General features: G+C 37.5%; 1 long non-coding RNA gene across 1 annotated transcript; it reads right to left on the bottom strand.

Moving 5' to 3' along the window:
• Nucleotides 1-513: 513 nt before the first annotated feature.
• Nucleotides 514-2,026, bottom strand: LOC120701551. The gene is made up of 3 exons (XR_005686152.1): nt 1,788-2,026; nt 1,659-1,698; nt 514-1,213 (listed from the first exon to the last, which is right to left on the bottom strand). It is a non-coding gene; the product is annotated as an uncharacterized LOC120701551 (long non-coding RNA).
• Nucleotides 2,027-11,512: the final 9,486 nt, after the last annotated feature.

Raw genomic sequence — 11,512 nt, 5'->3', positions numbered from 1 at the left:
GAGAGGAGCGCCGGGAGGTGAGCACCGGAGGGGAGCTCGGTGGCGGGAGCAACTCGCGGGAGGGAGGGAGCACGTGGGGCGGGGGCAATAGCAAGCTGAGGTCTGCTCGCGAAAGATGTCATGCGGTGCCCTCCTTTTTCCAAGCCGGATACCGAGCGGGGGCGCGATAGCAAGGCTGTCGGATTCACATTTTTGTGGTTTTTTTAGAAATTTATCTATCTAAAAGTTTTTACAGAGTCTCTTGGAGATGCTCTAACATTGTATCTTTTGGTGCTAAATATCTAAAGAGGAATCTTTTAATGGTAAAGAGCTAAAGATGGGTGCTTATTGAATCCTAATGCTTCAATCAGCAGACCCCTAGAAACTAATGGCAGAGTTAATGCTGTATTTATGTTCTGATTCTGAACCTACCAATAGTTGAAAGAAAGAGTTCCAGTAACAGAATGCATAACTTGACAAATCTATATCTATTTCTAAAGCAAGCAAGGTTTCCACTTAAACTTTTGGTTTGGTCCGCCTAAATTTTTGGTTTGGTCCGCCTTGTGTTATTGATAGGTGGGCCTTAATCCATCCCGTATGTGAGTCGGACAAGCCCTCCGTCCACGACTCGATCATGTAGATCCCTACAAATTAACGCACAAGCAACTATACGTATTCGATACTTATACCAATTTTGCCCGTTGCAACGCACGGACATATTTGCCTAGTCATTTTAAATAGAGAAAGAAAGAGTTGCAAGTTCATCTAAATGGGAGTGAGATTTCACAAGGAAACAGAATTACAAATAAAATATAGGAAATGTGTAAAGTTGGAAAAACATAATACGTTGATACCACACTTTGTTGAATGCTAACTATATCACAAAGCATACTTCGATTTTATCAAAGAAAGATGCTAGTAAACTGAAAACACAAACTTTGGTATGAAATAGAGGTATGGTCCTACCAATCGATCCCAGTGCCTCTCAATCAAGGCTGATAGCGACCTACATATAAATTTTACGGTCTCATGAAAAGAAAACATGAAAACAATATATTTGGGCTAACCCATACTAGTAATCTACAATGTAAAATCTTAATTGTCTATTCTTATGAAAAAAATTATGTCGTTCTAACTTCTAAGAGAGGGAGACACTTAAAGGTCTACATCACCAAAGGGAAAGAAGATCTTACCCTGAAACCAATCGAAAGGCCAGACCAACATGTCTCTGAATCTGCAAAAAAAGTGCAGGAACGACCAGCGCCACGGGCAAAGAAAATGTTAGAGAATTGCTACATGTAATAAAAAGAGGTGGGGACAAAAAAGGCAATATCTTTGTGTCACGGTATCTAACATTTTGGGAAGTGTATTCTAACATTTTGGGGAGTGTTCATGGGTTCATAGGATGATTGAAGATAGACCCTGTTCCTATGTAATCTGTACTGTCATGTGGCTTTAGGAGGAGCCTCTCCGTAAAAAGAGTTCAGTTTAGTCAGTACCCAATACAAGCAGGCAGTTGTTAACTTGCTAAATTGCTATACCCAATTTGGGAGCAGATCAATGACTAGACTGACTAGAGTTGTAGAGATGAGGACACATCAAGGATGGCAATTGATTAAGCTAGTTAAAGAAGTCAGTGGTACTGGTTTTTGCACAGGAAAGGGGGCGATCAAGCTTACCATGAGGCGGATTTTGGTCAAGCTTGCGATCCTGACGCTCCTGCTCACAGCCAACGGACGGATCAATGCAAGAAAGGCGAAGAGCTCAATTCAAGAACAAACGAGTGGACGCATGGGGGGGCCACTCACATTCGCACCAAGAACATCACCGCGAACAGGGTCCGGCGCAGCATCCGGCTCCTCGGCATCGGCGCCTCGCCGGACGGCGCCGTCGTCTTCTGCCGCTTCGCCGGCGGCTCCTCAGCAATCATCGCTCTCGGTCGCTCGACTCTTCTCTCACGCTCCCAGTCGCTCGCCCCGCCCGGCCTGCTGTGGAGTACGCAAGCATATGCATCCGCCCCTCTCTTATATAGAGCCGCCGAGGCGAGGAGGGGACGAGGAAATGAGTGCATCGAACAGATGTCAATGAGAATCCGCGTGGATGCCATACGTCCCGGCCGTGACCCCGGATATCAGGGGAATCTTGCGATGTCGCCGGGACAGGATAAATGTAGCGGTTCAGTTCGTTTAGTAAAACCGATAAAAGCCGGTTGGACCTGCCGTTTTTTTACGGAACCAGTTAACCGGTCGGTTCCAATTGAACTGGTTTTTCGTATGGGTTTCGTATGAGCTCCAAATTAGACAAATAATATGTCCATTTTGATTATTTCGACGAGCTCTTTGCAATTGTTAACTTTATTTTAGCATTTGAGATTGTTTTATAATGGTAAATATTTAAATTAAGCTTTTTAAATTCATAAATGCTACATATATTGTCTTTTTATGCATATTTATTTTTGGTATATCCCGTAAAACAACTCTAGAGCACCAAAACTTAAAAAATTTATTAAATTAAGACACATCTTGCTATGATGCATTATGAAATATTGTTAGTTTACTATATTATTATATGTTAGCCTTCATATTATTTGAGTTAACAACCACAAACACACAAAATGATAATTTTTTAGTATCTTTTGTGGACTTGTAGCTAGATTAGTTGGAATTTATTTATATAATTATGTTATTTAACAATTTATTTGTACATGTGGTCACCTCTATGTTGCTAATTGTCTATTATATATTATGATATTGCACCAGTTTGAAAGTATTTATGGACGGTTCAATTCTCCGGTCCGAAACTATCGAACTAGCGGTTCAACCGGTTCTTTACGGTTGGACCAGTGAGCCAGCGAACCGATAGCCTCACCGGTTCGATCTCCGGACCTAATAACTATGCCCCCGGGAAGCGCAATCTTTGCTGGCTTCGTTTTTCTTTCTTTTTTTGCCAAAACGACACTCGACGAGATGTGTCCACGCCTCCTCGGTTTCACATCTTCATTTAGAAATTTTGGATGGTCGATACTTGTCTTCTTCATTTGGAATTTTGGATGGTCGGTAGGCCCCGTTTGGGAGGGTTTCTGGATTGCGGATCCGGAACTGGAGCAGACGAATAGCGATCCACAAAAGGGCTCCGGCTCTCCCAACGCGCCACCCAGGAGCGCTCTGCCTGCGCGACCATTTGGTGCGGCTCCGGTTGGAGCTGATGGCGGAGCCCTTCCAAATGGGGTCTTAGGATTTGAGACGAGTATACTTTCTCCGATAATAAATGTTCATCTAAATATGTTTCCAGTCAAAACTTTATCTCTTGCTCGGATCACAAATATAAGTTCATCTAATTAAGTTCAAATATTTTAAATCTAATATCTATAGTTTTTATATTGAATAAGGGCTTAAAATAAAAATTATTAGATTCATTATGGAAAGATATTTTTTAAAAGTATATCTATAGCTCAGCATTTGAGGTTTCTTGTGTTGTAACCTGCGCACTAGCTTTGAGTTCTCGACTCAGCTCCATTGCTCCCATTTTTTTATAAATTTATTTTAAGATTTAATTGGCCTTGTTTCGTTCAGTGGTAGATAACATGCACGTTACCAGCATTAACTTTGTCAATCTCGATATCTGTTGGTTCAATCTCTCAGTGATGCTCATATAGGTAGGCTATTGCGTATATTTATAGGGATAAAAAATTAAAATTTAACAGAATATTTAATACATGGGTTGTATTTAAATTGTCATTTGAAGATGCACATAAAGTTGCTGGATTGGCATCTAAACATTGTAAAAAATTAGGCACGCTGACAATAATCCCATTTATTCTTGGTAAATTGAAAAATGGTTCCTCAATAAGATTTAATTTTAATTTTAATGTATTACGGTTATTCATGGATTGAATTTAATTAAGCCCTTGGGCACCATAGTGGACCAAACCGTACTCACGTCGTGTTCAAAAAGAAATCACAAGTGCCATGCGTTTCTCATATCAACTTATTGCTGAGGTTGACTCACGAGTCACGATTGGGTCTAATGTAATTAAATAGACCATATTTGAATGGATCTCGGCTAAAAATTCTAAGATTTCAATTGGCCTAGTTTGACTTAATTGATTTATGCTTAGTTCTAAAGTTACAGTGCAGTTTCTTGTAGTAATATGGACAAAAACTGTTAATATTCTACCTTCAAAAATAAATAAAATAACTACTATACTTTTTAATGCACTACCACAAAAATAAATCGTTTGTGGTGGCGATCAAAATATGTTTGTGTTGGTGGTTTAACACCCGCCAGCACAAATCAACATTTGTGCTGACGAGTGGACGACCGCTAGCACAAATGCATTTGTGCTGGCAGTCATCTTAAGCACCCACTAGCAGTCCAGCACAAATCAATTCCAATCATATAAAATTTTAAAATGCAAAACTAGAATGAAAAATTATTTTTATATTTTAATAGACATCTACATCGAACCGTCCATCATTTGACACCAGTACCGCATTTTTCAAGCACATGCAGCATATGTGGTTCGAACCTCAGATCTTTCACTTCGCGCGTTCCTTCCTTACCATCTCACTTACACATTACATCTATCTTCCCAAGATATGCTATTCTTTTAATATCACTTTTTGGAATTTTATATCTTGTGTTTGACACTCTAAATGATCTTAAATTAAAAAGTTATCAACTATAAAGTTTTAGATCTTGTCAAGCACTATAACTTTGGTATAAAGTTCATCCTCATTCGAGATTGACTAAAAAATTCAAAAATTCAAATTTTGGTTTTTACAATTAGATTTTAAAAAAAATTTGTAAATGATCTCATCGAACTTTATAACTTGAATATAAAATATATTTTCATCTTAGGTTCTCTATAACTTGAATATGAGGTTTAAACTTAGATTTAAGAAATAGTAACAATTATTTGACCTAGTAAATGGCATTGAACTAAAATATTGTGAACTACAAAGTTTTAGATCTCATCGAGCTCTATAACTTTCATATAAAATTTGTCTTCATTCGAATTCATATGAATAATTATTTGATTTTTTCTTAAAAAATAATTTGTGCTGGCGGTTGCTTATGTTGACTGCCAGCACACAAAAAATAAGGTGCCAGCACAAATGTTTTCTATACCAGTGATGTCATGTTGGGTGGTTATGTATCCGGAATTCATATATTTTTTTAAAAAAAATGATGACTATGAGTTGCATAATATATTGGCTTTAGTTTGTTATTATGACTGGGTACTACTTTTAGCATATCATAATCATAACTCTACAAGAAGCTCTTTATTTTGGGTCCACGTTGATATGTGACTCATAGCGTTATGCATAGTACTAGCGCATTGCCCTAGTTGGTATACATATAATTACTATGCATGAAAGGCTATGCAGAGGCCGGACATAGTCTAACACCAAGAAACTGATTGATGGCGCCAAATAGTTGGTCACTATTATACAAGTCCATATATACCCTTTAAAAGATAGCATCTCCATCATTTAGTATTATTTTTTATTGTATTTTTTTGCAGTATTATATTTCTTATAATGAGATTAAAAAATGGATTATATATATTGCATTTGTTTGACATTTGATATATACTAATAACTCACATGTAATAGTAGTAGCAACTTGGGTAAATTTGCCAATTGTACTATATACATAAGTCGCAACAACTTTTGTACAAACACAGACAATTTTTCTAGACATAATATAACAATTTATGCATAGCCAATATAGTAATGTATGTGATGACTGTCTACCAACTTATATTATGTCTAATACCAAATTTATGTAGAGGTCATCAACAATCTATGTTGTTATTGTATATCGACCTATGTAGGGAATTGACATCGACATCATAAGCAACTTATATTGAATTAAATGATAGATATAAATTTATATTATATAACCGGTAGCAACTTATCTTCAATTAATTTTTTTTGGATCATATTAATGTTGATGCCATTTATTGCATTTGTCACCAAGAATATAGTGATGCAAATGGAATACCATAGTGCATATTTGAATGTAGTGTAAGAATGTTAGATTAAACAATAACTTCAACCAAATAATCCATATCAACTCATGTGGAGTATGTACTATATAGTTTGCACATAACTAGTTAATACCACACTACCACTACATGGAACTTGCTATTACACATAAATATAGGGAGACTATATGGATACCAAAAGGAATTGTATAATGATTTGGATATTATTTTCATTTATTCAGATATTTTGTCGAAAATCGCATATGAATCCGGATGGTTTTTCCGGATATGGGATTCAGATATAAGATGAATAGTATCGATCAGATATCTAGTCGAATAATTCGGATAGCCAAGTCGGATATTAGGTTTGGATAGTTGTATTATATTAAATATATATATTACCAAAATCTGATTTAATCTCTAACAATTTATAAATACTTTATTTTGAATTAGAAAATTACAACACTAGCAAAAAAGTTTCTAAAAATATTATTAATATCTATTGACGCTCTATTTGGAGTTGGATCTTATTTGCCCTAGTCTTTTAGTTCAAGGAGTAAATTTGGACTTCGGCATTAGTTCGATGGTCAAAAATAGATTTATTACATTTTAATAAAATTTCAAAAAGATTTTCAGAATAGTAAGTGAGGTGAGTTGCAAGTTTTTTTTTCCCAAATTAACTTTTTCTATCTAATCTATTTATTTGGGTTTATCATTTTTAGTTAAACATTCTTTAAGCTTGTTGATTTTATTGGGTACATACATCTTGGTTGTTCATTCAAATATCATATAATTTGACTCTTTCACCATAAACTAGTTAAATTTAGGCTCGTTGAGGGGACAAATAATTACAACAAGTGTGATATATATGGTTATTGCTTTTATTCTGCATCCAAGGAAATATTCATGACTGACATTGTTCGCATCCATCTCATCCTGTATTCGATATGTATGTACTCATATTCGTATCAGATAATCCGCATTCATATCTGTATTCGATAGGTATCTGTGTCCGACTACGACTCCGAAGAAAACTATGAAAACAAAATATGCTAGTGATATCCATCAGTATCCGCTCCGTTTACACCCCTAGTGTCATGCAAGGGTTTGAGTGTGGTGGCATTAGTCACACCTTTGTAGCCTAGTAGCATTAATCACACCTTTGTAGTCGCAGTAAATAATTTTGAAAAAAAAACCTTTTAAAAATCCTGACATAACACTTTCAAGTTAACCCTTTTACACGAATTAAGAATGGAAGTGTAAAAGATACGTTGTAGTATGTACGCCGGCTCACACCACATCTCGGGTTGGTCTATAAATGGACCATTTAAACGCTGAGTATTACCGTATTAGAGACAAGGTTCCACGGATACTAGCCTACTACTATACTACCATAAGAAAATTATAACTGGGGAGGTACCTTCAAAGATGGCAAAATAGCTCACCCATGTATATATAACTTAGAGTAAAATGCACTGTGGGTACATGAACTTGTACTGCTGTGTCAAATAGGTCCATAAACTTAGAAACCGGACATCTAGCCCCTCGAACTTGCGAACCCGTTCACCCCAGGTCCAGTCCGGTTTTGCATGGCTTGCACGGCACTGTGCGCCCGCGATTTGCTACAGTAAACCCGGATTTGCTACAGTTACCGCGGTTTTGTTTTTTCTTTCCTAATTTATTTCGGCTGAATCTTTGAAAAATCATAACTCTTCGATACAACATCGGATGAAGATGATTTTTATATGAAAATTGTAGTCATCGACGAGATCTACAACTTTCTAGTTTTGAGTTTTTTCATTTGATGAAGTTAAGTTGCCCAAAAAAATTATACAAAAGTACAGCACCATAATAATCACGTACTTCTGCTTCTCGCACTAGAAAATTAATATATTTTTCTGTTTGTTGTCAAATGAAGACACTTGTATACTAAAATTTTAGTACTCTAAAAGATCTAGATTCTTAGAGTTTTAAGTTTTTATATTTGAAGTTGTTAAAATGTCGATAAAACAGTATAAAGCAGCATATTAAGTACGCAAAAGACGTTGAGGCTTTATATTATTTTATCAACATCTTAATAACTTTAAATGTAAAAACTCAAAACTACAAGAATCTAGATCGTTAAAAGTGTTAAAATTTTGGAATATAAAGTGTCTTCATTTGACAACAAACAGAAAAATATATTAATTTTCTAGTGCGACAAGCAGAAGTACGTGATTATTATGGTGCTGTACTTTTGTATAATTTTTTTGGGCAACTTAACTTCATTAAATGAAAAAACTCAAAACTAGAAAGTTGTAGATCTCGTCGAGGGCTACAATTTTCATATAAAAATCATCTTCATCCGATGTTGTATCGAAGAGTTATGATTTTTCAAAGATTCAGCCGAAATAAATCAGAAAAGAAAAAACAAAACCGCGGTAACTGTAGCAAATCCGGGTTTACTGTAGCAAATCACGGGCGCACAGTGCCATGCAAGCCATGCAAAACCGGACTGGACCTGGGGTGAACGGGTTCGCAAGTTCGAGGGGCTAGATGTCCGGTTTCTAAGTTTATGGACCTATTTGACACAGCACTATAAGTTCATGTACCCACAGTGCATTTTACTCTATAACTTAAGCTGCCTCAGTATGTAAAATACATGTGGGCCAACATATATACATATAATCACCTATGTATAGCTGAGGAACGACCCAGCAGTATCTTATAACAAGGGAACTTGGATTTTGGGAGGGGGAAAAGGAAAGTAAAGAAAAGGGAGGGATGCGTGGGGTGGGTGATCGATACCTCTCAGCAGAGGTGTCGAGGTGAAGGAACGATCATGGTATCCTTGATGAATGAACAACAGCCATGTCGCATGCATATATATGCAGAGACGATGAAAATATTCCGAGACTGGTCAGAAGAAACGGCAGGCAGAATGCATGAGAAGTTTACACAGCCTGGGAAGAAACGCAGCACCAGGTTCATACAAGAGGGATCCAGTGCAAGCAGCAAGCAAAAGCCTATTTGCCGTCTGAAAAATACACTGAAGAGCTAGCTCCTGCTGTTTCCCTGATATTGTTCCTACTTCTTCTCAGACTTTTCCTTCCTTCAATGACGTGGCATTATGCAAGTTTGATATTGTTTACGCGCATCTTTTTTTACATTAAAGATAACATCGTCTATGCTAGTTGCAGTGCAGGGGGAGGGGAGGACCCCTGGACCAAGACGGACAAATCTCTTCAATCCCCTACGCGTCCAGGGCTTACTATGTTGATTCTTGGGGACGCGTATCTTTTGCCAAAGCCTCGAGTGCGCAAGCAGTTTAGCTTTTTGTCCTTAGCTTTAGTTTGTTCCGACTGACAATAATCTATATTAGCTTTTTTTGGCGAAATATAATCTATATTATCTCGAAAAGCCTGATCACACCTGTCGTCTTCCTCTCCTCCCAGTCGAGCGGCTCACGTGCAGCAGAGAGCACGCACCAGCACCATCCGGGTCGATCGAAGGCATGTGATTGGAAGAAGCTAAGGAAAAAGGGAGGAAAAATACTTGAACAGTATTGCCTTGTTTCGTCAGAACAAGCACAACTGATCAAGGCATGCATGTAAAAATGAAAATTTTCTTGATAAGAACTTTTTGTAGCCAATATGTTTTTCGAATAATTCGACAACCTCAGGAGAAAAAGGGCATTTAGAGATGGCGAGATTTGATTCTTTTTTCTTGTCTCTTTTTTTAGCCATACACCTCATTCTTATGAGAAAGAGTCATCAGTGAATTAATTGCAGCCCAAACAATGCAGCTGTACGTACATTATGGATTGGCAAAATAGCCAAAATTATCCTTGAACTATGGTGCTCGGCTCAATTTGGTCTCTAAACTATAAAAACGTCCAATTTAATCTTTGAGCTATCCTAACCAGCCTAACTTCATCATTGAATCCGATGTGGCACGCAATGTAGGCTCCTCCAGTCACCGTCCATTCCTTGAATCCTTGAAATACCTTTTTTTAACTTCCATCCATATATATAGTAGATTTAACACAGGCAGCTTCCAACCCGCATCGTTGCGAGCTACTGGGAGGGTGGTTAGGGATGGTCTGGCTGCGGCAGCCTCGCTGGCAGGGAGCGGGTGGTGAGGGGGTGGCTAGCTGCGCAACCTGGGAGGGGCGGCAACCTGGCAGCGAAGGGAGCGGTCTGGCTCGATGCGGGCTAGAAGTTGCCTATGTTAAACAGGTTCTATGGATGGAGGGTAAAAAGGGTATTTCGCAACCCAAATTGACTGGGTGATGATTGAAGGAGGCTACATGGCGTGCCACATTGGATTTAAGGATGAATGTGGACCAGTTAGGATAGTTCAAGGACTGAATTGAACGTTTTTATAGTTTAGTGACCAAATTGAGCCGAACCTCATAGTTCAGGTACAAATTTTTGGCTATTTTGCCTCGTGGATTTATGGTTTTATAATTTCATTTACTGCATGCAGCTCACTGTCGTTCCAGTAAAAATGGCACACTTGTCACTGTGTGTGCAGCCCAGCACAGGGTAGAGTGTACTTGTTTCTGAATTGCACGTCAACGAGGAACGATCACCGATAGATCGGGGATTTCTATTTATCGCGCGCGCGAGTAGGCGCTGACGCGTCGCAGAAGCGGTTCCGCCGCAGCTCACTTGTCTCGGGTCGCGTGCACCACACATTGCGTGGGCTGTTGTCGATGTGCTGTCGCGGGAGCTTTTTCTTTTTTCTTTTAGGGCTGTCGTGGGACAATTCTGACGTGCGTCCGCTTTTGTTTGGTTTGTCGGAGGCCTATTAAGCATTTATGACCCATACTAAAGCATGATGCCTCTCATCTTCCTCTTTTTATTTTTTTGCTGGCATCAATCATATTTTAGTTAGTCTGGAGTTTGGAACAACTTTAGATGGTTCAAATATTCTAAAATGCGCATAAAAATATTTTGAAAGCTCAAAACTTTTCTGAATGTATTGAAATAATTTGAAATGTTCAAAACATTCTAAATGATTGAAGAACTTTTTGAAGAGGTTATAACTTTTTTCTAAAAAAAGTAAACGTATTGGAATAATTTGAAAAGTTCAAAACTTTTTTCTGAATGCATAGGAACATTTTAAATAGTTCGAATGGAACATTCTTAAATGTTTCCAAATAAATTCTTCAGAAACATTTTAAAAAGTTCAAACTTTTTTCTAAACATTTCTGGCAATTTTTATCCAAAACATTTGTGAGTTGTTCTAAAACATCTTTTCACTTAACAATTTGAAATGTTTACAAATTTGTTCGGGAACTTTTTGAATGTTCAGGGACATTTTAATAAGTTCTAAGGAACATTCTGAAATGTTTCCATTCATATTTCTCATGAACATTTTTAAAAGTTAAAAAAATCTGAACATTTTCGGCAATTATCCAGAACATTGTGAGTTGTTCTCAAACACCTTGGGAACATTTTGTGACTTGTTCTCAAATATATCCAATTCAACAATTTGAAATGTTTTAAAAAATACCTTGGGAATTTTTTGAATGTCTGGAACATTTTACAAAGTTCC

This window comes from Panicum virgatum, chromosome 3K (assembly GCF_016808335.1).
Source record: "Panicum virgatum strain AP13 chromosome 3K, P.virgatum_v5, whole genome shotgun sequence".
Taxonomy (NCBI): domain Eukaryota; kingdom Viridiplantae; phylum Streptophyta; class Magnoliopsida; order Poales; family Poaceae; genus Panicum; species Panicum virgatum.
The sequence above is the reverse complement of the archived record's forward strand: the minus strand, read 5'-3'. Positions and strand labels throughout refer to the sequence as shown.